Genomic DNA, 27,297 nt, shown 5'->3' with positions numbered 1-27,297 from the left:
ACTAATCTTAGCTAGGACAGCATTAAGAAGGTGAAATTTGTTAACTGCTAGAATGCCTATCCCAACAATCTCAATTCCTATTTTCTTGGTCCAAACCTCAAATGTAATTTTCTAAAAATCACTTAAGGCTTTACTTTACACTTAATAAACAATCCAGAGAACAAGAAAACATTTTATTTTATGACTTAGTAGAGCTGTCTCACAAAACTCTATATTATGTTTAAGAAGAAGAAAACATGTTTAAGAAGATAGCTGCCGCTTGCCCTCCTCTCCAAATTCCTGTGGCCATAGTGTTTCATTTAGGACCTTTGTTTTGACTCATTCCAATGAATTTTGCAAAATATTTATATCTTCTCATTTCAAATAGGATTTGATATACAAAAAAATAGTGGCTTCTATTTATTGAATAGCACCAGGTAAATGAATAGAATTGTGGAAAAGGTTATGAGCTACAAGTATATATAGAAAAAAATATATATATGTTAATATATGTGTGTGTGTGTATGTGTGTATATATATATATATATATATATAGAGAGAGAGAGAGAGAGAGAGATGGATTACCCAATTGATCTTGGGCAATCTTGTCGATACAGCAACTTTCTCAGCCCCCATTCTTTACATAAGTGGATATATTTTTAGTAACAGGGTTTATTTAAAATGAGCCGTCTGATGTTTTAATGATATCCATAGGTGTAACTTTTCCAGTAATTGAATTCTCATTGTTAGTGGAGACTGTTACAAACTACTGGAAGATAGTCTCCTTGGGGTTTCCATTTGATCAAGTTTTTATCATTTCCTGAAATGGCTAAGCCTCATTAGTGGCTACTACTTCTACTTTCTAAAGAAACTGCCCTGGGTCTTCACCTGTAGCTTATCAGGCTTCAATAATGAAAGATGTGAAAGAAACTGCTAGGCATTAGCATTAGAGCAGTCATTAGAGACAGGAATTATATCATTAAAAGTTACTGCAGCTATAATGAACATCAGGATAACAGACAAATAAAAGAGGTAGCAGGGTTGATTAGAAGGAATCATACAAAATTGGGTAAAATGGAAGGCTTCAAGTTTTCAATTTACTTTCTTGAGAATCCGAATTCAACTGATTTCTTTTTGGGGGTTCAGGGTGGTATCAGATCTGCTTTGATAATAAAGCCATGAAGTCCAATTTATTCATCAAACATTTATTCATTTGCATGCTTATTGTTTAAGTAATTTTGCTTACTAAAACAACATGTGCTAGAAATTTCTCATCGTAATAAAGGACATCTATTAAAAATCCACAGCAGCCAAGATCACGCTTAATGGTAAAAGATCGAATGCTTTCCTCCTAAGAACAGGAACAAGACACTCGTGTTGCTGTTTCTATTAAACATTATTCTACAGGTTCTAGCCAAAAAAAAAAAAAAAAAGGCATGAAAATGCTATAAAAGGCATCCAGATAAGAAATGAAAAGGTAAAACTAACTCTATTTGTAGATAACATGATCTTGTATATAGATAATCTTAAATAATCCACTAAAGTACTATTAGAACTTATAAGCAAATTCAGCAAGATTTTAGGATACAAATATTAAAAAGTCATTTATGTTTGTATACACTAGAAATAATCTGAATGTCAAATTAAGAAAACAATTCCATTTACAATCATATGAAAAAGAATAAAATACTTAGATATGAATTTAACAGAAGACATATAAAACTGGAATTCTGAAAACTACAAAACATTTTTGAAACGAGTTCAAACAATTGGAAAGACAACCCATGTTTGTGAATTAGCAGAAATAATATTAAGATAGGAATACTACCCAATGTCATCTGCAAATTCAATGCAATTCTTTTCAAAATTTCAGCTGGGCATTTTGTAGAAATTAACAAGCTGATCTAAAATTCATATGGAAATGTAAGGGACCAAGAAAAGACAAACAATTTTGAAAAAGAAGAACAAAGTAGGAAGACACACTTCTCAATTTCAAGACTTACTCTAAAGCTAAAGCAATCAAGACGTTATGGCACCAGAATGAGGTGCCACAATGGAACAAACTTGAGAGTCCAGATATAACACTATTTGTGGTAAATTGATTTCAACAAGGCTGCCAACGTTATTCCATGAAGAAAAAAGATAGTCTTTTCAACAAATGGTTTTAGGACAACTGATATCTACATATAAAATAATAATGTTGGACCACACCATACACAAAAATTAACTTAAAATGGATTATAAATATAAATGTAAGAGCCAAAACTATAAAAGTCTTAGAAGACAACATAAGAGTAAATTATGATGAACCTGGGCTAGGCATAGTCTTTTTAGACACAACACCAAAAGCACAAAAGAAAAAATAGAAAAAAAAGATAAATTGGAGTTTTTTAAAATTAAAATATTTGTGATTCAAATGATACCATCAAGAAAGCAAAAAACCCACAACATGAGAGAAAATATTTACAAATCATGTATCTGATAAGGGACTTATATCCATCATATATAAAGAACTCTTGAAACTCAACAATAAAAAGACAACCAATTTGAAAAGTAGTCAAAGGATCTGAATAGACATTTTTCCAAAGAAGATATACAAATGGTCAACAAGCCCATAAATAGATGCTCGCTGTTAGTCATTACTGAAATGCAAATCAAAACTACAGTGAGATACCAATTCATATCCACTAGAATAGCTATAGTAAAAAAAAATTGGAAACAACAAATGGCAAGAATGTAGGAAAAGTAGAATCTTCAAATGATGCTGGTGGGAATGGAAGTTGGTGCTGCTGCTTTGGAAAATAGTCTGGCAGCTACTCAAAAGTTGAAACATAGGGTGGGGTGTGATGGCTCACACATGTAGTCCCAGCACTTTAGGAGGCCAAGGTGGGAGGATTGCTTAACACCAGGAGCTTGTGAAAAGTTTAAATGTAGAGTTACCATATGACCTAGCAATTCTACTCTTGGGAATGAAAATTTAGATTAAAACATACACATGAATATTTATAACAGCATTGTTTACAACAGCCAAGAAGTAGAAAAAACTCAAACACCAATAATTGATAATAACTAAATAAAATGTGGCACATTCATTCAATGGAATATTATTGGGTAAATGAATAAGTTACTGATACATTCTACAACATGGTGAACTTTGAAAACATTATGCTTATTCTTTTTTAAGGATAAATAGTATTCCATTGTGTATGCAGACCACATTTTCTTTATTCTTTCATCTGTCAATAAACACGTAGGTTGTTTCCATATCTTGACTAGTAAAAATAATGCTGCAAAAAATGTGGGAGTGCAGATATCTCTTCAATATACTGATTTCATTTTCTCTAGATATGTACCCAGTAGTGGAATTACTGGATCATATGGTAGTTCTATTTATAATTTTTTGAGGAACCTCCATACTGGTTTTGATCATGTTCATGCTAATTTATATTCCCACCAATGGCTTACAAGGGTTTCTTTTTCTTCAAATCCTCACTAAGACTTGTTATCTCTTGTGTTTTTGATAATAGCAATTCTAACTGATCTGACATAATGTCTCTTTCTGGTATTAATTTGCTCTCATCTGGTGATTAGTGATGTTGAGTGTATTTTCATATAACTCTTGGCCATTTTTGTGTCTTCATTTGAGAAATGTCCACTCAGGTCATCGGCTCCTTTTTTAATTGGGTTGTTTTCTTGCTATTGAGTTGAGTTCCTTATATATTTTAAATGTTAACCCCTTATTGGATGTATGGCTTGCAAATATTTTCTTCCATTCCATGGCTTGTCTCTTTACTCTGTTGATTGTTTGCTTTGCTCTGTAGAAGCTTTTTAGTTTGATGTAATCCCACTTGTCTATTTTTGCTTTTGTCGCCTGTGCTTTGGGGACCATACATTTTTTAAAATTATTTCCCAGACCAATGTCATGGAGCATTTTTATTTTGTTTTCTTCTACTACTTATACAGTTTCACATCTTATGCTTAAGTATTTACTCCATTTTGAGTTGATTTTTGCATATGGTGTGAGGTAAGGGTCTCATTTCGTTCTTGTGCATGTAAACATACAGTTTTTCCACCTTTTATTGAAGAAACTGTCCTTTTTCCAACATGTGTTCTTGACATCCTTGTCAAAAATCAGTTGACTGTAAATGTGCGAATTTATTTCTGGGCTCTCCATTCTGTACCATTGGTCTATGTGTTTTTATGCCAGTGTTGTGCTGTTTTAATTATTATAGCTTTGTAGTAGACTTGAAGTCACATAATGTGGTGCCTCAGGCTTTGCTCTTTTTGCTCAAGATTGCTTTGGCCATTTGGGGCCCTTTATAGTTTCACACAAATAAGATTTTAGAGGTTAGAGAAAGACATTGTTGCTCCCATTTTCAAATGGAAAAGCTGAGGTTTAAATGGTCAAATGCCCAAGATTTCTTAGTGAATAATTAAATTCAGAAACTTGTCTTTATCTTCTTCTAGATAGTTTTTAAGCAGAAATTTCTATTAATCTCCCTGAAAAATATCAAGACACATTAAACAAGGTCCTTATGTTAATTCTCATCTCCATCCCAGTCTATATTGCTGCTAGGTGACTCTTCCCAAAATAAGTGCTAATTAAATCACTTCTTTGTATCCAAGGTTTTTTTTTTAATGATTCTTTTTTGTCTCCTTAGTTCTTAATCTGCTGTTCAAATTCCCCAGCAATCTGCCTGTAATTTACTTTCCCAAAAGCTTAATCTAAGCTTATATACTTCTAGACACATTTTCTAAGGCCAAAATCAAAAACAAAACAAAGGAACTACTACTATTTACTATTCTTTACACATTTTCCTCACTTTCTTCATTTTATGCCTTTGACCATGTTCTGTTAGCTTGAAGTGCCTTTCCCACCTTTGACTCTATATAGCTAAAACTTGGCTGCACCTCAGGTTCGTCTTAAGTTCTACTTCTGTCAGGAAACATTCACAGAGAGTGGGGTTTGGGGTTGGCGTTTGAGGGGTGATCTTTCTCATCTTTGAACTTCCCCATACTTTATTGCAATAAAGTATTTGCCACTTTGTATTATAGTTCTTTGTAGTCTGTTTTATCCCATTTATTACTCCTCATTTCCAAAAATTGAAATATTAGCTAAGGGACTTTATTTTGGCCAAAATTAGCCTGTTGCTTCTAAAGTTCTTTTATTGACAGTTCATTTATGTTTAGTCTGTGAAGGGCTATCTTGTGTGATTTCATGTATTTATTCCTATTTTCTGTCAGTTGTTCTGCTATACCTTTTATTAATTATTCAGTAGTATGTAAATTAGTCTCATGTTCTAACCTATAAAAAGCAACAGTGGGTGAGCCAGTTAAATTTTCTTTGCGAAGCTGCTATTTTTGTCTTGAGGAATCCTGTTGAGGTTTTCTTGAGGTGAATGATGGAATATCAAAGAGGGACGTAGGACTAGGAGGGAAAAACAGTTCCCCTTGAAGACTAGAATGAGGAATCACAAGCGTGGTTTTCATTTGCTGCCTTCTGAACTGAGGAATGAGTTTAAAGTATTTGCATATATTAGATAGAAGCAGGAGAATTCCAGCTTCTAACAACGCTTCTTCCCAACTAAAATGAATTTATAGAAAATCAGGCTGTCTAGTGGTGACATTTGCATTTCCGATTAACCATCAGGCCTACAGAAACTCCTTCAGCTGGTCATTATTACTGACAGCTTAGTATATCAATACATTGTCAAAGAGGACTTTTTGTAATTAAACTCCCACCCCATTGCACCTAGATTCGTGGTCATATTCTGGATTTATAAGTGCAGCTTTTGAATAACATGGCTTCAAATAAAATGTCTAGGTAACTTAAGAAAAATTTTTATTTCTCTCCATTTTACAGTAATATAAACTTTTCATCCAGCCCCTTAAAACTAAATCCTTATACTGCTTTGCCAATCCATAGTTCAGAAAACTTTAGTTTTAAGGATTGGAAATGTATTGAGTAAGTTTCCCTGACACTGCAATTGGCTGTTTACATGCTCATTAGGTTTACTTCTCAAATGTGCTGTGAGTTCAAAATTACTTGTACCTTATAAATATAATCAGCAAATGCTACTGGGGGATGAAAGAGTTTAGGACAACAAAAACTAGCATGCTGTAGGCTAAAGAATTCTGTCTTGCATTTGTCTTTCCTCCCAGTGGAGAATAAACTCCCAGTTAAAAAAGACTAGCATGAGAGTTTTGTCTTATTTCCTCATAGGATTCTTAAATCCATTAGATGTATTTAATCATGGCAATTGTTCCTGGAACATCTCTGAGTATAATCAAATGAACCAGTGTTCCAAGATAGTAGGTACTGAGCACAGACACACTGGACCTAAGGGGTCAGTTTTCTGTCTTAGAAAACAGAGATGTGAATGTCACCACTCAGCTTTTTGCATTTCACTACTCAAAGAGTGTAGCAGGCTCCATCGTGGGACCCGTTGCTCTGGGTTTTTTGCTTCTAAAGTTATTCTGAAAAAAAGGCAAACGTTCACAAGATAGATATAATCAAAGATTTCACTTTTTCTTCATGAATCTAACTAACCTAGGGATTCTTTGTAGCACTGAATTCAAGGTTTAGTATGTGGCCATGGGGAAAGAAATGGAAGTTCCACATCAACAATGTTCAACCTCCAAGCCAAAGCAACCCATTTGGCCACTTTATTCAAATACTTTGTTAGCCTAGTAAAAACATATAGGATGTCCAAGTTACTTGCCCAGTGGTTTCCAGGTGAGGCTGACCATCAGAATGCCCTGGCAAAGTTTCTTTAAAACACTGAGATTCCTAAGGTCCATCCCAGCCTTAGAGAATCAGAATCTCCAGGGATGGGGCCAGTGAATTTCATCCTCAAAAGATTCTGATTTGCAGCTAGGTCTAAAGACCAGTGGAGTAAACCACCATTCCCCAGCTACTGGTCCAAGGACACTGAGGAGTTACTTCAATGTCTTTTTTTGTATTTCCTTAAATTTTGATTACTTAATTCCTTTTATGAGCCTGCACAAGAAATAGAGTATGGCAAGTAATAAATTGCCTACCTCAATAAATTAACTCCTGTTCCCTACTCCTTAATAATCAACAATATCACCATTATTTTCTGATATCTCAAACATACACATTTCATCTGCTAATAGTGACATATTTGAACATAATTAAAATATTGAAACCCTTCTCCTCCCTGTTGGTGAGTTGCTCAAGATTGGATTATTTTATGCTCCTGGAGCATATTTTATAGTTGAAGAATGTACATTCTATTGAAAAAAAGTTTTTAAAAAGTGATGCAATTTTATGTAATAATAAGTTCAATAATAACAATAAGTTTTTAAAAACAAGATAAGGGAAAAAAAGTAAGAAAGATAAATGATGACAAGTTTCAGGAAAGGCCTTTCTGAGGAGGAGACATTTTATATGACAATTCCAGTGCTGAAGATACTGCCTGCTATATTTTTTGAACCAGAGTAAATATTAGTTGAATGAATGAATGAATGACAAGAGTAAGGCCTCATAAGACTCTATGGGCTGAGCCTATACAATAATACAATCTTGGGATGTTCTAGGAATAGCACTGTCTAGGAACAGCATCGACTAGGAGAGATGGGCGGGGGCCCAACAAAGTGGGGCCTGGAGGTCTTGATAAAGAGTTGAGACTTTATTCTATGTACAGATGGGGATTTAGAGAGTTTCAGTCAGATAAGTGATATGATTTTGTTTATGTTCTATAATGATTACTCAGGTTGCTGCGAGGAAAATGGAAAGCAGAGAGATGAGACAAGAGGACATTGCCAGGCTTTAGAACAGGGTGGAGGTTGTAGACTTGGAGAGAATGGCTCAGATTCTGGAAATAGTCAAAGGTGAAACAATGAGTCTTGCTAATGGAGTGGCTCTAGGAAGTAAGAGAAAGAGAAGAGTCAATGATTAACACATACATTTGGTGGGAGACCCTGGGTTGATGGTACAACCTACCTAACGAGGTCAGGAAGACTAAGGAGAAGCAGGGTGGGGGAGGGTAGAAAATCAAGAGTTCTGTCCTGGAATGGAAAGCCTATCAGACTTCAAGTGAAGATGCTGACTGAGGAGTTGGATTTACAAGTCTGAAGCTCAGGGCTCTGGCTGGACAAAGGGATGTGGGAGTGATCAGCATAACATACACTTGGACTGGCCTTGCGGCCCCAGCTTGCCTTTTCCGCTTCCTTTCCTCTCCTCTTCATAACTACTCCCACCTTCCCTCTTCTACTTCCTCCCCACTCTTCCTTTGCCCCCTCCTCTGCTATATTAGATGCTCTTTTAGAATCCATTGCCCTCTTTTTTTTTATCCTATATTTTTTCACCACAGGATGTGTTATTTCTGGCTTAGAAATATACAGTCACAAGAGAAGATTTGAACTCTACTGTATAACTCATTAAGTCACTTGCTGCTCTCTGGGCCTCAATTTTCTCATGTGTGAAACATGCAGTCAGGTTATATCAGTGGATGAGATGACAGCAGGATGCCCAGACACTAATCCTGCTTCAAGCCTTGTAGATCCGATTTTGTTGATACCATCGTTGTTGTTGTTAACAATGATGTTTAGATAAAATCCTACTGAACAAAAGTGTCCATGAGCAGAAATGGAAGTTTGGAAACCACTGGCTTAAAATGATAAATGATCTTTAAGTTACTCTGTGTCACTGAATTCAATTTTCCATGTGACTAATGTGGGCTGAGAAAATGTAAGCGGAAGTGATTGGGGTTTAGGGTCTAAAATTAAGACTCAGTATTATGCACTGTCCTGACATCTGGTAAAATCAGTAGGGCTTCAAAAGGCTTAATCCCCAGCTCCTCTCCCCTCTCTGCTCCCACAGATAAGGTGCTCAAACCAAACAACACTTCTTATCAAAGGGAACACAGACAGACCTGTGTTTCCCTGAATAACAGGTTTCATTGCTTGCTACCCTGTGAAATTATTCAAACAAGTCAATCACTTCCTCCTGTGTGAATGAAGGGGCACCTCATCCTCTGGACACTACACTATCTGCCTCTCCCTGCCTTTGCTTATCCACTCCATTCCCAAGTACAATCCCCAGGTGGCCCTCCATCATGTGCAGTGTCCTCTACTCCAGGCTGTGAGTATAACCAACAAACTGCTGTCAATCTCATCTGTCCAGTGTCAGGTGTTGTGTATCCTGCCATCTCCATGACCCTAGGGAGGGAAGATGAAAATGAGGTGGGCTGGGCATGGTGGCTCACACCTGTAATCCCAGCACTTTGGGAGGCCCAGGTAAGTGGATCACCTGAGATCGAGAATTTGAGACCAGCCTGGCCAACATGGTGAAACCCCATCTCAACTAAAAATACGAAAATTAGCCGGGTGTGGTGGTGGGGGCCTGTAATCCCAGCTACTTGGGAGGCTTATTTGGAGGCTTAGGCAGGATAATCACTTGAACCCGGGAGGAGGAGGTTGCAGTGAGCCGAAATCACCCATTGCACTCCAGCCTGGGTGACAAGGGCAAAACTGCAAGCAAGCAAGAAAGAAAGAAGAGAGAGAGAGAGAGAGAGAGAGAGAGAGAGAAAGGGAGGAGGGGAGGAAAGGAAAGGAGAAAGAAAAAAAGAGAAAAAGAAAGAAGGAAAGAAAGAGGAAAAGAAAAAAGGAAGGAAGGAGAGAGAAAGAGAGAGAAAGAAAGAGAAAGAAAGAAAAAATGAGGTGAATAGGAAGCCATGAAAACAGTAATGCAGGACACTTTTTTTTTTGAGATGGAATCTTGCACTGTCACCCAGGCTGGAGTACAGTGGTGCCAACTCCACTCACTGCAAGCTCTGCCTCCCGGGTTCATGACATTCTCCTGTCTCAGCCTCCCGAGTAGCTGGGACTACAGGCACCCGCCACCACACCCGGCTAATTTTTTTGGATGTTTTTAGTAGAGACGGGGTTTCACCGTGTTAGCCAGGATGGTCTCTATCTCCTGATCTCATGATCCACCCACCTCGGCCTCCCAAAGTGCTGGGATTACAGGCATGAACCACCGAGGCTGGCCCTTTTTTTTTTTTTTTTTTTTTTGAGACAGAGTCTCACTCTGTTGCCCAGACTGGAGTGCAGTTGTGTGATCTTGGCTCACTGCAACCTCTGCCTCCCGGTCCAAGCGATTCTCCTGCCTCAGCCTCCTGAGAGGCTGGAATTACAGGCATGCACTGCCACGCCCAGCTAATTTTTGTGTGGTTTTTTTTTTTTTTGGTAGAGACAGGGTTTCACCATGTTGGCCAGGCTGGTCTCGAACTCTGGACCTCAAGTGATCCACCCACCTCAGCCTCCCACAGTGCTGGGATTACAGGTGTGAGACACCACAGGACACATTTGTGTAAAAGTTTTAAAAACCAGCATGTAGTTTTGCCCCTCTCTTTTTTCATCTGACATCACAATGTCCCAGACAAAGGGTACTGTTTTAGCCTGAGCCTGATTGAAGAGCTGGAGCCAACCCTGAGAGGCAGTCACAGAAGTGAGAAACCAACATTGGTTGGTACAAGCCCCTGAGATTTGGGTTTTTTTTTTTTTTTGTTACCTTGGAATAATTTAGAATAACTTAACATAACTTAGCCTAAACTGAGTTGAAAACAGATTTGTACTGGGGAGCAGAGGGCAAGTGCAAGTAGAGAGCATGTAGACACTAGGATACCAGGAGAAGAGGAAGGGGGAAGGGGACAGGAATTATCTTAGTACCGTACCTAGTACAGATATTTTGTACTCATTTTTTTTTTACTTTATCTTTATGACAATCCTATAACTAGGATCAATACTTAGCTCTTCTCTTAGAAGAGACAAAGAAACTAGTATCAACCAGCAAGATGGGATTTCCCAACTTCAGCAGTCCTGACCTTCAGAGCCAGATAATTCTTTGTTGCAAGGGGAGAAGGGCTGTCCTGTGCATTGCAGGAGGTTTAATAGTCTTTGGCCTCCTCCCAGTAGCACCTCCCAGATCATAACAATCACACATATCTCTAGACAATGCCAAATGTTTCCTGGGGGACCAAAAGACCCTAGTCGGGAACCACTGCAGTAGAGTCCTGAAATCAGACAGAAGTCCACCTTGCTCAAATGTCTATGCCATTTCCATGAGGCCCTCCAGACAGCACTGAAGGTATGCAAAGAAGGAGGACTTGGCCCCCTCTTGACCTAGCCTGGGCCCTACCTGGCCTGTTTAGTGGATCAGGATGGAAGACAGATTCTCACTTGCCTCACTGACTTACCTGAGCTGTCATCTGGCCCTAAACAGCACAGCGCACACTGTGCATATGCTCCATATCCTGTTACCAAATAGCTGAGCTGTTCTTCCCCACAGAGGATGTTCCTAATAAATTATAGGTCTGAGCGAGTGATGAGCCTGAGGAAGGGTCATGATGAGTCTCTCTTTACTGCTATTAAGAAAAAATAAAACCGTGGTTAACCACATGGACCATATGGGGAATAAATCAAGGAAACTTAAATATGTACTAGGAGGAATTTCTGAGGCCAGGAAATGCAGCTCTAGCTTGCTCTCCTGCCAACCTGTGAAAAGACTCATGCTTGATGCATGGTGAACTGTGTCCTGTGGCTGTCAGCCAGGAGACTTCTGGTGAGGCCACGGGCATGAACAAAACATATGTCCATGGGGCCTCCTCCTGCCTCCCAATTAAGGGGCAGAAATAACACTCCACCTCATTGGGCCTTGGGAAGGCAGGCTAAGACTCCAAACATTAATTACCACAATGTCAAATGGTTACATCTTTCTCACTCTCTGAGAAGGAAAAGCAATAGGAAGCCACCAGTCCTTGGAGCCCCAAAGTGGTGTCCTGTTCTGTTCTATACTTAAAAGGACAGACTCGGCCAGGCACAGTGGCTCACACCTGTAATCCCAGCACTTTGGGAGGCCAAGGCGGGAGGATCACGAGGTCAGGAGATCAACAGCATCCTGGCTAACATGGTGAAACTCTGTCTCTACTAAAAATACAAAAAATTAGCCAGGCGTAGTGGCACACACCTGTAGTCCCAGCTACTTGGGAGGCTGAGGCAGGAGAATCGCTTGAACCCGGGAGGCAGAGGTTGCAGTGAGCCAAAATCACGACACTGTACTCCAGCCTGGGTGACAGGCTCAAAAAAAAAAAAAAAAAAAAAAAAAAAAAAAAAAAAAAAAGGACAGACTCCCCTCCCTTTTTCTGTAGCTATTTGGTGCCAGTTTGCCCTTCTCTTTCTTGAAAATGATGTCAGAGCTAAAGCGCATGCTCCCATCAGGGCAAATGCTTACAAGAAATGAAAACTCCACAGTCCTTGAGGCCTGAGAGAAAAGATGCTGCTTTGTCCCATACCAAGTCCCTGCTTCTATCTAGCCCCTCCAAATGTCCTAGCTCCCGTTCCATCTTCCTCCTTCAGCAAACCAAGGGTCCTCAAGCAAAACACCACGGGCACATAGACTACAATGGCCACCCGTGCTCAACATCTCAACGATGCAGTCATTTAAACTTAGACCTTTTTAAGATTAGCTAGAATTACCCTAGCTATGATGATTAACCCACAGATTAAGAAAATGGGTTAGAACCCAGTACCCTTCCCCACCTACTGTTACTCATTTCATTGTAATTCATATAGTTGTAAAGTTGGTGATACAAACCTTGCCTACAGAGGGACTTGTTTGATTATATATTTTGAAGAATAATTCAAACTCATTATGATATACATGTGGGGAGGGGCATCTCAAGAATGTAAGTCTAACCTATAATCATGCATCATTATTGTGTATTTCCAAAAGAAAACAGCTAGCACTCTCCTGGGGAATTGCTACTGCCTGGTGAAGGACTTAGGAGAAGCAGAGTCAAGACAGGGTGACATGTAATATAAGGTTCCCACTGCAGCATTGTAGCTGACAGTGAAATCCCTAGGTTGCTCAGTGATGTGTTTCTGATAGTTTGCATTTTGGTTAACTGTTATTGCTTAAATGTGTGCATGCAAATGTACAGAATTTCAGCTGTCTTAAGTTTTCTAGTTTGAGGATATGTTTAATCCTCTTTAAGGATAAGTAATTTTTATTATTTTAGAGTCAGTCTTCTACAGTGTAACAGCTTCCATTCATTTGCGACGCATTTGCTATGGGTGGGCAGCATGAGCTCCAGGCCATTCTTGGTTAGAAGGGGGTTTTTGAAGAGGGTCTTATTGCTTAAGCAGGTTACTTCCTTAAATAAAATAAGTGAAACATTCTCAGGCCTTGGAAATTTATCTATGTTTGATGCAATTGCACCAAACATATGGGTCTTTAAAGGATGCCTAAGGATCTAATGTGTTTATCGGAATGTTGACTATGGATGTGGTATGTTTCTGTGCGCCCTAGATTTTAGAAGGTTCATAGTGTATCTTTTTCCAATAGCTATGAAACTTGATTCTTTTACTTTGGTTTGTTTGTTTTTTGTTCTTTGCTTCTGTGTGACTTTCTCTCCTACCCTTAAATGAATGTCATTTCTTTGAATTTCCTGCTGCAATAACTGCTTTGATAACAAATGAAAAAGCAAAGAGGACCTCGGGTTTACTCTCCTGGGTTGGACTCAGTTCCAGTAAATTGCAGCACTTAAATCTACTGATTTATTGTACATTTTTCCATGTCTATATGGCAAAAGTCCCTTATAAAGAGAAGCTAATCCACTGTTTATTGTTCTGGTTTTTTGTTCATATTTTAGCAATCTTAATGTTAATCTCAGATTGTCTATGTCAATAACAAATCAATCACCTGAAAATCAATCATTAAAATAACTTGTAAAAAAGTTTTGCATATAAAATGACCTGATTCTTTAATAAATCCCCATTTATTTTATTCAAGATAATTGTTATTATATTAAATGGTTGAAATATATATATATATATATATATATTTTTTTTTAAGTGTTATTCCCAAATTTCTTCCTTTCTACCTTCCAGTTTCTGGAACAAATATAAGTGTGACTTTAGGAAAATTATTTACTATGAATTCTTCTTATCCAAATAAGATAAATTATTCTTTTTTGCTTCAAATTTTGTTGAGTCTTTTCATCAGACAAATCTTCCTTCCAGACAGTTCTGAATGACATGTGATGGCTCTCTACTGAAGTGCATGCAATAGCATTCAAATCCAGAGCTTAGAAAAGCATCCGGCTTTTCTAAGTAGGTGCTCAATAAATATTTGTTGAATTAATGAGATGTAGTTAACAAAATTATAAAGCTTCTCCAACCACAAGAACAAAATTGAATTTTCTGAAACACCCTTAGATGCACTTCAAAGTATAGAAATGAAGGGGTTTGCGGAAGGATGAACAGCTCAGAAGCCAATCTTTTAATAATCACCTTTTAACATCACCACCTTTCCTCTACTCCTTTCATCATTCCTCATTTCAATTTTAACATCAAAATCATCTCAGAAAGCCATCTTAGGATCAAGGTCAGGTAGAAATTCATAGTACATTAGCCATTAATTTTCATTTAAATTATATGAAATGTCACCACTATCTTCTCAATTTAACATATTCACTATTCACTTTAGTTGCATATGCTAGTATGTACAGGGGGGAAAATCCTATAAATTGCTTTCAGAGGCTTACTATGACTACATCCCCCTTACCTTATTTTCCCTTTAAGATCTTAAATTGTACCATGTTAAATCTTTATATCACAAGCAGGTTACAGAAGCAAACACTAATGATATTGGCATATGATTTGGTGTAGAATTGTAGATTTAGTGATTTACCAGTTGTCAAAGTGCAAATGAAACATCCTCACCAAAAATATTCCAAGATTATGATTTCCACTACCTGAAAAATGTCACAAAATCACCACCAAACTGAGCAGTTGTTCTAGTGCATAAAAACAGACTAAATTACCAAGTAGAATTCTTTTTTTCCTAATTCTAAGTTCAGGCAACCACAATAGGCAGCCTGTGACAAAGTACGCCCTTGAATGATTCTTTGAGCTAATATTGATTGCAATAATGATTTTCCTAACGAGTCAAAATAGACTTCACAATACAAGTATTGTTATGCATGCTTTTCCAGAGTAGGACTTGGAACAAAGGTTCATAATGTCATGCTGTGTATTGAACACTATTAGTATGAGTTAACTAACAGGTAATTGTATCCATTGGAACCCATTAGAAGGGTCTATTTTTTTAAGAGTCAGAGAATACTTTTTAAAATAACATAGCCTCTGACTAGTAGGTGCAGAAATTTATTCAACAAATATTGAGTGTCTACTTTGTGCTGCTGACTTTCCTATGCACTGCAGATATAGCAGATAACATAACAGCAAAGTGCCTATTGTCATGGTTGTGCAGGGTTTTGTAAGTCACCATAGGGACTTTTACCAGGGAGGAGGTAGACAGCCATTGGAGAGTTTGAGAGAGGAGTAACATAATTTGATTTATATTTTCAAAAGAATACTCTGCTGTGTCAGAAATAAATATAATGAGGTGAAGGAGCAAAAAGGGAGACCAGTTAGGAGGCCATTGCACTAATCCAGCCAAACAGGATCGTGAATTAGACTAGAAGGTGTACAGTGGACATGGGGCAATGTGGTTGAATTCTGCATAAACAGAATTGTGAAGATAGAGCCAAGTGGCTTTACTGATGAAATGAACTTGTAGTGTGAGAAAAAGAGCGAGGAGTCAAAGATCACGCAAAGAATTTGGGGCTAAGAAGCAGGAAAACTAAGTTTTCCTCCATTTATCAGAATGGAGAAGACTACAGGACAAAAGAGTTTGGAAGGACTGAGACCTCAGTTTTGGATTTGTTATGCTTAGGATGCTTGTTAGTCAGCAAATGTTATGCGCAGCAAGACTTTTCTAGTTTATTCATTTATTAAACAAATATTGGTTGAGCACATACTATGTGCTAGACATGGAGCATACAGTGGAAAGCAAAAATAGACATGCACTCTGCCCACACTTTGAGCTAAGGGCTAGTCAGAAGTCTACAATTAAATGAAGTCAAACAAATAAATGTAAAGTTACAACTGTGAAAGTTGATATAAAAGAAAGGTACATTATACAGATAATGGGGCTTTGACCTAAATCAGGAAGTTAGTAAAGGCTTATCTGAAAATGTGAGGGCTGAGATAAGACATTAAGAACAACAGTCAATACATACCATGATCTAAACCAGGGTGTCCAATCTTTTAGCTTTCCTGGGCCACATTGGAAGAATTGTCTTGGGCCACACGTAAAATATACTAACACTAACAATAGCTGATGAGCTTAAAAAAAAAAGAAATTACGCACAAAATTCTCATAATGTTTTAAGAAAGCTTATAAACATATGTTGGGCCACATTCAAAGCTGTCCTGGGCTACATGAGGTCCTTGGGCCATAGGTTGGACAAGCTTGTTCTAATCAAAAACATATTTGTGTGATGAATGACCAACGCTTAATTAAAGCCAGTGTCCAAGATGTGGTGAAAATTCAGGAATTTAAACGTTAGGACGATAAAAGTTCCTAGCAAAGAAAATGAAAACAAATGGGGAAAGGAATGGTATGAAAGAAGAACCCATAGAATGAGAAATCTGAGAAAGAGATACTGCAAAGTGAAATTTCAGACTTTTCTTCATTTCCATTTTGCTGAAGAGAAATGGTTGCCCTTAATATAGTAAAACAGAAAGAACTAATTAGACCATCCACCAACAACTGAACACAGAGTGTTGATGTGAGTGGAACTGTAACATCACTAAGTTGTAAATTTTGCTCACCATATTTATGACAATTTGTCTTAAATTTCTTCCCCTGTCACCTTTTATTATACAAGATCACATTAACATTTTATTTGAGCCCCACAAATGTGAACCTCTTCACAGGAATTTGTTATTTTTATGCCAAAATCAGCTTGTTTTGTGATTATTATTTTATTGCAACCACATTTTGCTGTCATTTATTATCTTTGCAAAATTAAATTCTGATAAAAACTGAGAAGGGGAGACTTGGAGGGGGAATACCTTTCCTATCTGTAAATGTAAGTATCTTATAATGAGGACAGTAATTGATCTTGAAGAACTACAGGCTGAGTCAGAAATTCTTTCAGCCTCTCTATCCTTTTTGGATTTCAATAAAACATTTAAAAAAGATTAAAACAGTATTGGATTGAGTGAAGGCATTTACAGTGTTCTCATTTTTCTTATCAACTACCAACACTAATTTCAGATAACTCTAGTGTGTAAGGAAGATATAAGTGATTCTGCAGTCACTGATTATCACTGTGAATTTTGAACATTAAGATGTTATTGATATCCTGAAGCCTTCCCTTGTATACTTAAGCAGTGGTTTGGATGTTGGCTGATGGAGAAATGAACCCCATGCTGACAATTAGAATCTTCTGCTGTCCTAGAACTGTTTACCACAATTCTGTTTCTTGCCCTTCACCTATTAAAATAATTAAAAGTAATGGCAAAAACCGCAATTACTTTTGCACCAACCTAATCCTTTACTTTGTACCACTGAGAGATTGACTACTGCCTGTCACAGGGGAGAGGGATCTCAAGGCTTCCCAGGCCTGTAACTTTTTATAGGATACGATCACTCTACAGGTACCTCTGCCTCCCTCCTTCCTCCAAACTCTTAAATCAAATTTAAATAATAAGATATACTAAAATGTGTCCAAGCAACATCAAATGTAAGCTAGGCTTAGGCAATTGTTCTGCACTTTTTCTGCTTTACTTTTGTTGGTACAGAAAACTTTTAAATAAGTCACGGGCCATCTGTTGGCCTTAACCTCAAGGCACCAGGGATAAAAGGGACACCAAGTTTACATATCTGAGTACCAGGAAAAACTCACAGTGTGCTGATTTACTAAGGCTCTTGAAAGGAATACCCTGGGAATTAATTTAGCTCAAGATGAAATTCAATTTGAAGTTTTTCTTCTTTGGCTTTGAAAATATGCAAAGAAAAAAATAGTACTGTCATGACCATTCAATTATTTGCCATCATTCCTTAATTTGCTATTTTCAAAGTACAAATCCATAATATTTACAGAGTTGAAAGTGCCTTCATACATCGCCAACCATTCCTGAAATCAAAGCTCTGATACAACTACAAAATGTCTTTGGTTATTTTTCTAACCAACTGAGGACTTTGTTATGTTTTCTTTAAAAAATACATACAACTTAGAGAAATTTAGAAGGTTTCCATGATAGCATTTTTGTAAGCTGTGTAGCCATGGCTAAAGACAATTTTGCACTGGCAAGCTTTTTCTTTCAAATGTTTTCATTCCCTTATCTACTCCATTGGTACTGTTGGTGAAGTCTTATCCTTAAAGTCTTATGTGTGCTGAGCACTTTGGCTTCAGAATTGCAGATAAGTGGCTTCAGAACAGAAGACAACACAGTGGAGGGGATCTTTGTTGAACAATAGACATAGAAGACATTCAGAAAGCCACATTTCAAGGAGCAATACTTCCAGAAGTGAGTTGGTGTTTTCTCAAAGGGTTGGATACTTGTGATAGATTTGAGTTCAGACAGCCACAAAAATTCTTTTCTTCAAAAGATCATGTGTGGGTTGGTTCCACAGAACAGAGTTTCATACCTTCAGTGATGAATTCTAAGCCCGAAATTAGTAGAAGTGAAAAACATCCTCTGAAAGGCTCCTTTAATGTATCAAGTGGTTGGTTTCTACAAATAGAAATACCCATCATAATAAGTGACAAGCATGAAGAAGAAGGTCATTCCAGTTCAAAAGAGAAAAGATTCTAAAAGTTAGGTTCTGAATTTCCATGTTTCTATCCGATGTGTTTCCTGGCTATTTTTGTTTCCCCTGTAAGTTACTAAACTATCATGACTTTTCTCAATTCTCCCTCATGGCAGTCACTGGGGAAAAAAATATGAATTTAATTACCCTAAGAGTTAAGGTTTATCTGAGGTCACAGTATTTATTGCTGATACCTGAACTGGAAAGTTGAGCTGATCTCCCTATTCTGCCGTTGGGTGTAGACCATGCGTAAGATCTTATGATGTCACCTAGAGGCTAATAGAATATCAAAACCCAACATGTCAGCACTGAAAGATATCAAAAACATTAATTTACCTCCACCTTGAAAAGAAACAAATAAATAGTCTGGACTACTCCAATAGATGATGGACTTTGCTTCCTCTCCCCTGCATTGTACTTTTCTTGTGTGCCTCTCATTTAGTGCCTCCAACAACTTACCGGATATTCTTTATCTGCATTCCTCATTTTTCCAGCAACAAAATAAGTTCTCCCAAGGCCAGAGTTGTATGTTGCCCAGCTTCCCAATGTTGGGTTTTTAATAGGCTCAACTCTCGTTTTCAAAGCTTATACATTTTACCTAGGGCAAGTTACACATGTTACATCTCTGAGTTTGATTTCTGCGCAGGTAAAAAGGAGATAATAATAATAGCTAGCTCACTGAGTGGCTGCAGAGATTAAATAAGATAACATAAAAGGAAAAGCACTTTACAAAAAATGTACAGATGACAGTTGTTATTACTAATGAATGTTAATGAATAGTTCATTAGTCAAAAGGCTAGAACAGGATAAACAATCTCAAAGGAGGTGTTTGTGACACCAGAAGCAAAGCTTTGGGCATGAGATTGGCAATTTCGCATGTAGCATCCGTGCTGCATGCTACCCCTGCCCTTCAATTTGACCAGTATTTCAACTGTAAACCGTGATGGACTTTTCTGTTGGCAGCAATACTACTCCTGCTGCTGCAGCTGGAATGGAAAGAAGTCAATTTCCATTACGTTCATTATTGGCATGAAGAGCTCACTGTGTGATTCCTTCTTATTCATTTTGCCAAAATGACACCAGAACTCAGTGTGGGCCACCAAACCATTAAAGGCATTTCATAATTTCCAGAGACTCTTTGGGCCTGCTTGGTGCTAGAGTGGTAAATTTATTCTATTTCTTAAGTATTAAATCACATGATTGGCCAAAGTAGCTTGAGAGATTCCCAGTCATACTGCTTTTCCATGAGTCTCCTGTGGCTAGTCCAGTCTCCCCACAGAGCTTCTCAGAGATTGAGAGACGCTGGGCTATTTCTACTTTTTTAGTATACGGTGACATAATGTTAATGTGTGAACAATAAAACAAATGAAAAAATGTAAAACAGAACTACACAAAGTTGGAGTGTATTTTTAAAGTTCACATTTAATAAATTAATCTTTTTACCACAAGATAATATGGTGCTATACAATTGCTATTCATTGGATAATTCTGGGACTCATCTTTAATCCTTCCCAGTAACTGGTTTTAGAAAATTTATATAACGTTTTCAAGACAATGACATGGGAGAGGAAGTCAGCTGAGAGTTTATCAGACTTTTTAAAAGAAACATAAGAAAGGGACATTTCTCTCTTCTGCCTTTGAATGGTGTCTTCAACATTTAGCCACTATGAAGTGTTTAAGGAATCCAACCTAAGGAAAAAAAAAAAAGGCATACATCCCGGAGGATGGCAGAGAGGAAAGACAAAAGGACATTTGTCCTTGATGATGTTACTGAATTGCTGAATTATGCAACTTAGACACTTTCTGCTGAACTCAGCCCCATTCCAGTCTCTCTGTGCTCTTCCCATTATTGGGGTAGGCTGGGGTGCAGTCTCCACTATTACACTGTAATCTTCTTGAGGACTTAGACTCTGTATTTATTCATATTTATTATTCACCATTCCTTGCACAGTGACCTGCCCAGAGCAGGGGCAATTTATTCATGGATATTTTGAAACCAAACCAGGGGCATGATGCACACTTTCCTTTCTCCACTATTTGGAAGGACTTGAGGTTTCCTTTCACATTTCACATTTTCAGATTCACCAGTAGTGAAAACAAATTAGCAACTCCAATCCTGCCTAAGCCCATGTAAAATAGATATCAGTGAAGTCTTTTATCTGTACGTTGTTGTGCCTTTTTTTTTTTTTTTTTTTTTTTGGACGTAAGCAATGGCGATGGCGATTTTTGAGGCAAAACTGAAAATCTATGTATAAAATTCTGAATTGCTGAACCAGGCTTAACACAATTGATGGCTCGTTAAACAATCCAACTTTCCCTTTAATGGGTCTTCATCAAGCACTCTCCATGCTTTCCAAGTGTTCCAAATGAATGCAGTAAAACCAAACTAGCGTAGTGGCCAATTTCTTTTTGGACAGTTTCTCCATCTCCACTCTCCCCACACTCGCCAAATCCCACCATGCAGCCTGCTGTGGTAGAAACCTGCTTACCAGGGAGGTGTGGGTGATGGGTTTTAAACAGTTCTAAGTCAGCAGAGGGGAAGTGTTAATGCTTCAGAAAATCAGCCATCTGGCCTTGGAATGAGAATGCCAGGAAGATTCAGAAGGGAAATCAAGAAAGAAGAGAAGAAAGGCCCTGCTGGGGCTCTGGGGAGAAGGGCACAGGCTGAGGGAGAAGGGATTCTAATGTAATTCCAGATCTGAGATGAAGGGGAGGCAGGCACTGCTGAGTAGAAAGGCTGGGGGTGGGAGGAGCACTCTCAGAGCCGGCTTTATGCTAAGCTGCTTAAGGAGGATGTTAGTGAGGATTTGGACTCTGGGAAGGAACCTCTGCAGGGCAGGTTGAGCTTTACAAGTGCCTTCCGTTGCTACCTGAGAACTGGAGGGATTCAAATAAAAGTCTAAATGAAATGTTTGTATTTTTCAACTTAATTGTGAAATGAATGCTTGTTAGAGAAAGTGCGAGAAATGCAGAAAATTAGAAAGATGCAAACACTAGTCTCACCACGTAACCCTCCTTCATCCTACCTCCTAAACATGGCCACTACCAACGATAAGGTGCATGTCTTCTATTGCTTTTCTATGCCAGGGTTTGCATTACAAAATGGTGATGATGCTATTTGTATATTGCAATTTTGTGGCTTTAACCTAATGCTATTTTGTAAGCATTTCCTTCATAATTTCTGTGATTTGTATTACTAAAATTATGAATAATACATCAAATATATACAATTCGTAACACATCTATTTACCTATAGTTTTGCTGTTTCCAATGTTTCACTGTTATAAATAATGGTACTATGAACATCTAAATGTAAAGCTTTTTGGGTGTTTCAGATTAGGACAGATTCGTACTAGTAGACTGATGGAGTAAATACACATGCATACTTTAGTCTATTGACACATTAGATATTTAATCCTGAAAAACTTCTACATGCCATTAGAAATAAAATAATTTGTTCATTTTCATTCAAGAATACATCACGCCTCTTCCATCCTTTTCTTCCTGGCATAGTGTAGAATAACATCACTTAGGTTTACAAAGTTCTAGGTGTCTTTGCCCCTGAAAAGCGGAATAGGGATATAGCTTGTAGTCTGTATCACTTGAGTATTTTCCTAAAACCACTAGGTTTGTATAGTGAAAAATGACATTTCTGCCCCCAGCAGCAACAAATTATTCAACAGAAATGCAGTTCATTGTTGGGGGACTGAAGGGTTGATGTCAAATGCACAACAGGAAAGGATGTAATAGGTCAACAATAACACCAGTGCTACACCTGCAGTTAGCAGCCACTAGGTGAACAGAATGCTTTGCAGGTACCTGTAAATAAGCATTATATAGATAACAGAGAAGCAGAATAAATAGATCATATCAATGCATTATAACTTCCAAAACTTTCTTAACCACCTAAAGATTTCTTTTTGCTTCTAAGTATAACAGTAATTTCACAAGTCAAACCACAATAAGCAACATTTTTAAAAACAAATGTAAACAGACTTCTACCTTTTACTAAATCTTAATTCCTTCACATCACTTCCCACTAGTAAGTAGTTTAATCATATCCTTCAACATCAATAGCCTGTAATGATTTGGCTTATATGTTATTAAAAAACATGAAAATTTCCTCTTTTCTCTCTTCCATTTTTGTAACTTTTAAATTCTGAGGTTCTAGCTCCTTTGTAGTGTGTTATAGAGCTGCTGAGTTTTCATATCAACAAGGCTTAATCTCTGCTTTTACATACAGGGGGATATGGCCTAGCTAAGGGAAGGAACTTAATGAATCCAGGATTAGAAATTAAAAATTTACCTTTGATTTCCCAACCCACTCTCTTCTGCTTCCCTATCCATAAAGAAACATGTTACTGATATCAACTACGTTTCTTTCTCCTTACACCATTTTTTGCCTGTTGAATGCTGATATGGTTTGGCTGTGTCCGCACCCAAATCTCATCTCAAACTGTAGCTCCCATAATTCCCATGTGTTGTGGAAGGGACCTGGTGGAAGATAATTGAATCACGAGGGTGGCTTCCCCCATACTATTCTTGTGACAGTGAATAAGTTTCACAAGATCTGATGGTTTTATAAGGAAAGACCCCTTTCACTTGGCTCTCATTCTCTCTCGTGCCTGCTGCCATGTCAGATGTGCCTTTCACCTTCCGCCATGTTCGTGAGGCCTCCCCAGCCACGTGGAACTGTGACCCCATTAAACCTCTTCTTCTTTGTAATTTACCCAGTCTCAGGTATGATTTTATCAGCAGTGTGAAAATGGACTAATATAAACACTTATGAAAAAAATCCTCATATTTTTCATTTTATTTTTCATAAATCATCATACTTTTTTCATAAGGAAATTACTAATCCCAGAAAGACTACCCCAAATAACTCATGTTCTTGACATTCGTAATGAAATAGTTCTAATTTATTACCACTGATAAAATATATAGGCAGAAAAGGATCACCGTAAGTCTATTAATCTTAAATTGAATGTAGCTCTAAATCGTTGGTCGCAAGTCTTACGGAGACCAGCATTATACATATATAAGAAACCAAAATTTGCTTGATATAAAACAATCAGTTTAATCAATAAATACATTAATGATGAGATATTTTCAACCACCACAAAAATTGTAGAATAGGCCAATTCTTTCTTTAACAATAAAATAATTTTAGTTTCTGCATTGCATTTCTCTGAACAATTTCATGTGAGGGGGAGAATATCTTTACAAAGTCTCTTATTAACCCAGTTTTAACAAGAAGTACAAAATAGAAGGCAATCAGCCTTTGTACATAGCATTATGATGATGGTAATCGAAACCATGCAATCACATGGATATTTTGCTCTCTATAACTAGCTCTGAATAATCAGTGATTTTCAATGGAAGAAAAGGGGCTATTCCAAATTGCAACACTAGCAAATCATTGTGATGTTTACATTTAACCCAGATGTATTTTCTCTTGATGGTATTTATAAAGAACAAAATTCAATGGGAGAGAAGAGAACTAACAGTTGTTTTTAACATTTCAGATTAGTCAAGTACATGATTCAGAATTGTAAAAACACAGCACTACTTGCATGGTTTTACCAAATTACTTTTTAAAGTGCTACCTTAAGAATAAGATAACCCTCAGACCTTGACTTAATTCTTTCATGTTCTCCAATATGGCTGGAAATGTTGATTCCACACACAGAATGGAAGTAGCACAAGATTTTCAATGTAAGGTGATATAGTCTGGCCTCAGTGCAGCATTTCAGGAGTACAACATACCGATGGTATTCACATTTCTTTATAACACAATTTACATGATAATTCCCTCCCTTATTAAGCATTGTTCACTTAAGGGACCAGAGAACAAACCTTGGAGGTCTAAGAGAATGAACATTTGACATGGATGGAGAGAACAGTAGTTTTATGAGGAAAGGTTTGATAATATTCACCAAATTCTCAAAGTCATATAAAAATTTGAACTGTCCAACTTTGCTAGACTTTGCTAAGGTTTTTCTTCAGGCAAATTTCTTCTAGCTCTCTGAGTTCCACATCCAAGACTTTGGAAGTTGTGTCTCCTACCTGGGCTATTTCAAAGTCCTGTGATATATCAAAACAGGTAATAATGTTATTCCTAAAGACTATCGACTTTCTAAAGATTAAAGAAATCTTTAGTCTTTTTTACTAGAAAATTACTGAATGATCCCAGATTGCATAAAGTCCATTTCTAAAATTCCCACTACCACCATCAAATTTTTTGAACGCCGTTAGCTTTTGAAAAGAGGGAAAACATAGTCCATTAATATGAGAAGACGTGATTTAGAGGGTTTCAAATGGAATATGGAGAAGAAAGTTATAGAAACTTGGAAACTCTGAGTGATCTCAATTAAATAAGCCACAAGAAGAACAGCAATAAGAAAAGCTTCTGAAAATACATAAAGAAAAATAATTGAAAAGAAGATCAAGAAATGTTCTCACTTTTTGTGCATTAGATATCTATCTATACACCAGCGTAATAAAAAAGGGACCTAGAAATTGTGAAGCAGAAAACTGTTCTGGAGAATTCTCAACCCAAACAGGAGATACAGATATCCAAGGAGCCAGCAAAACAGATCATACAGGGACGTTGAAGTTCAAATCAACAACGGAGGGATGGAGAATATTACTACTTGTGGGGCCAGAAACAGGGATGTAGAGGTGGAACAAGAAACCTGGGGCCAGAAAGATGACAATGAGATCAAGTTCAAGCAGAGATTCTAAAGGATCAAGCAGATCCTAAAGACATCTAGAAGTTCTGAGAATTTTTTTTAAATCTGTTTTATTTTATTTAACTTAGTGTTTCATAAACATATTTAAGAAGAAGATTTAAATGCATTTTTAAAGTAATGCTAGTTAATATTCCATAAAACTAGTATTTTGTAGAATACACTTGGAGGAATTAGCATCTTTGACCTATGATCTAGCTGAAGCAATTTAATGATTAAGAAAGCAAGCTGTGGAATCAGAATGCCTGAATACGAGCCTGTTTTCACGCTTTATTTTGATATGATCTTGATTTTCTATACTTCAGTTTTCTCTTTTATAAAACAAGGCTTATGACAGCATTTATCTCATAATGACCCTTTAAGTATTAAATGACATAAAACCTATAAAGCACATAGCAGGTAAATGTGGTAAACTCTTGTAAATGTTAGTTATTGTTATCATCATCATCATCACTATTAGTGAACCCACTCAGCTTAAAGAACTAGGGGAAGAGTAGAATATTGGTCAGGATAGTTCACAATTTTCCTATGGTAACAACTTCCCAATTTTAGTGGTTTAGGCGTGCATGCTGCAGCAGAGAAAGTCTTCTCATCTTAGTTGCTCAGGGGCCCAGGCTGATGGAGCCCCATTTTTTTTCATGTGCTTCCATAATTGCTGAGCCAGAAAAAGAGGACACAGAGAATTACACTTGATACTTAAAGTTTCTAACCAAAAGTGACATAAATTCCTTCTGTTCACATTTCATTGGTCAAAGCAAGTCACATTTTTATATTTAACTTCAATTGTATCCAGACACATTACCCCTCTTTGCCTTCTTTGTACTTATTAACAACTTAGTGCCTTAATGGCTCTTCCCTTGGCTGCTCACCATGTTTATATCATATATCACTTTTGACCAGCTTTTCTGAAATGGTAAGCTTTGATGAATACTGTCCCTCTGACTCTAAAATTAAGACCATATAATCTTTAAAGGCTTTCCAGCCCTAAAATAGTGCAATTCTAAATCTTTTCCATTGTGTGTTTTAGGCCATTAGGTAGCCCCTTGTTTATCTACAGAATGACCACTGGGGTCCACTCTTATTTTTTAATAGTGATGAGTAAGGAAGAAAGAATATTGAAAAAACAATCCTGGAGTATAAAGGTAAAGAGTTTTAAAAATCAAAACATAAAATGTTTTCTTATTGGAACAAACAACTAGGCCAGAACGACATGAATAATGCAAAAAATAAGTTTCTTGTCCCCTATCAAATAAATAAAATCATGGATTTAGAGTATTTTTTTATCTTTCCACAGTATATAGCAATCTTTCTAGAAGAGTGATCCACACTGGGATGCTTGCTGAAAATGCCGATTTCTAGTCTGTACATCAGATCTGCTGAACTGGTTTCTGTGCAGAGTTAGTAAAGCGTCTGGAGCATATTAGGTGCTCAATAAATAGCAGTTATTTCTATTATTAACAAGTAGAATGATCAAATTATTTTGTATTTCTTTAATAAAAAAAAGAAGAATGCAAAGGAAACAAAGGCAAGATTTTCCTTAGTTGCCAAAGGCAATATCAAGGCCACTTTAGCAGAAACACAGTTGTAAAGGCTCAGATGAGAATGATGATGATAGTAATGAAGAACAAAAGGGCTGGGTATGGTGGCTCACCCCTGTAATCCCAGCACTTTGGGAGGGTGAGGTGGGTAGATCACTTGAGGTCAGGAATTCAAGACCAGCCTGGCCAACATGTTGAAACCTCGACTCTACTAAAACGGCAAAAATTAGCCAGACCTGGTGGTGGGTGCCTGTAATCCCAGCTACTTGGGAGGCCTGAGGTGGGAGAATTGCTTGAACTTGGGAGGTGGAGGCTCCAGTGAGCAGAGACTGTGCCACTG

This window comes from Pan troglodytes, chromosome 11 (genome assembly GCF_028858775.2).
Source record: "Pan troglodytes isolate AG18354 chromosome 11, NHGRI_mPanTro3-v2.0_pri, whole genome shotgun sequence".
In the NCBI taxonomy this organism is placed as follows: Eukaryota; Metazoa; Chordata; class Mammalia; order Primates; family Hominidae; genus Pan; species Pan troglodytes.
This window is presented reverse-complemented; position numbering follows the sequence as displayed.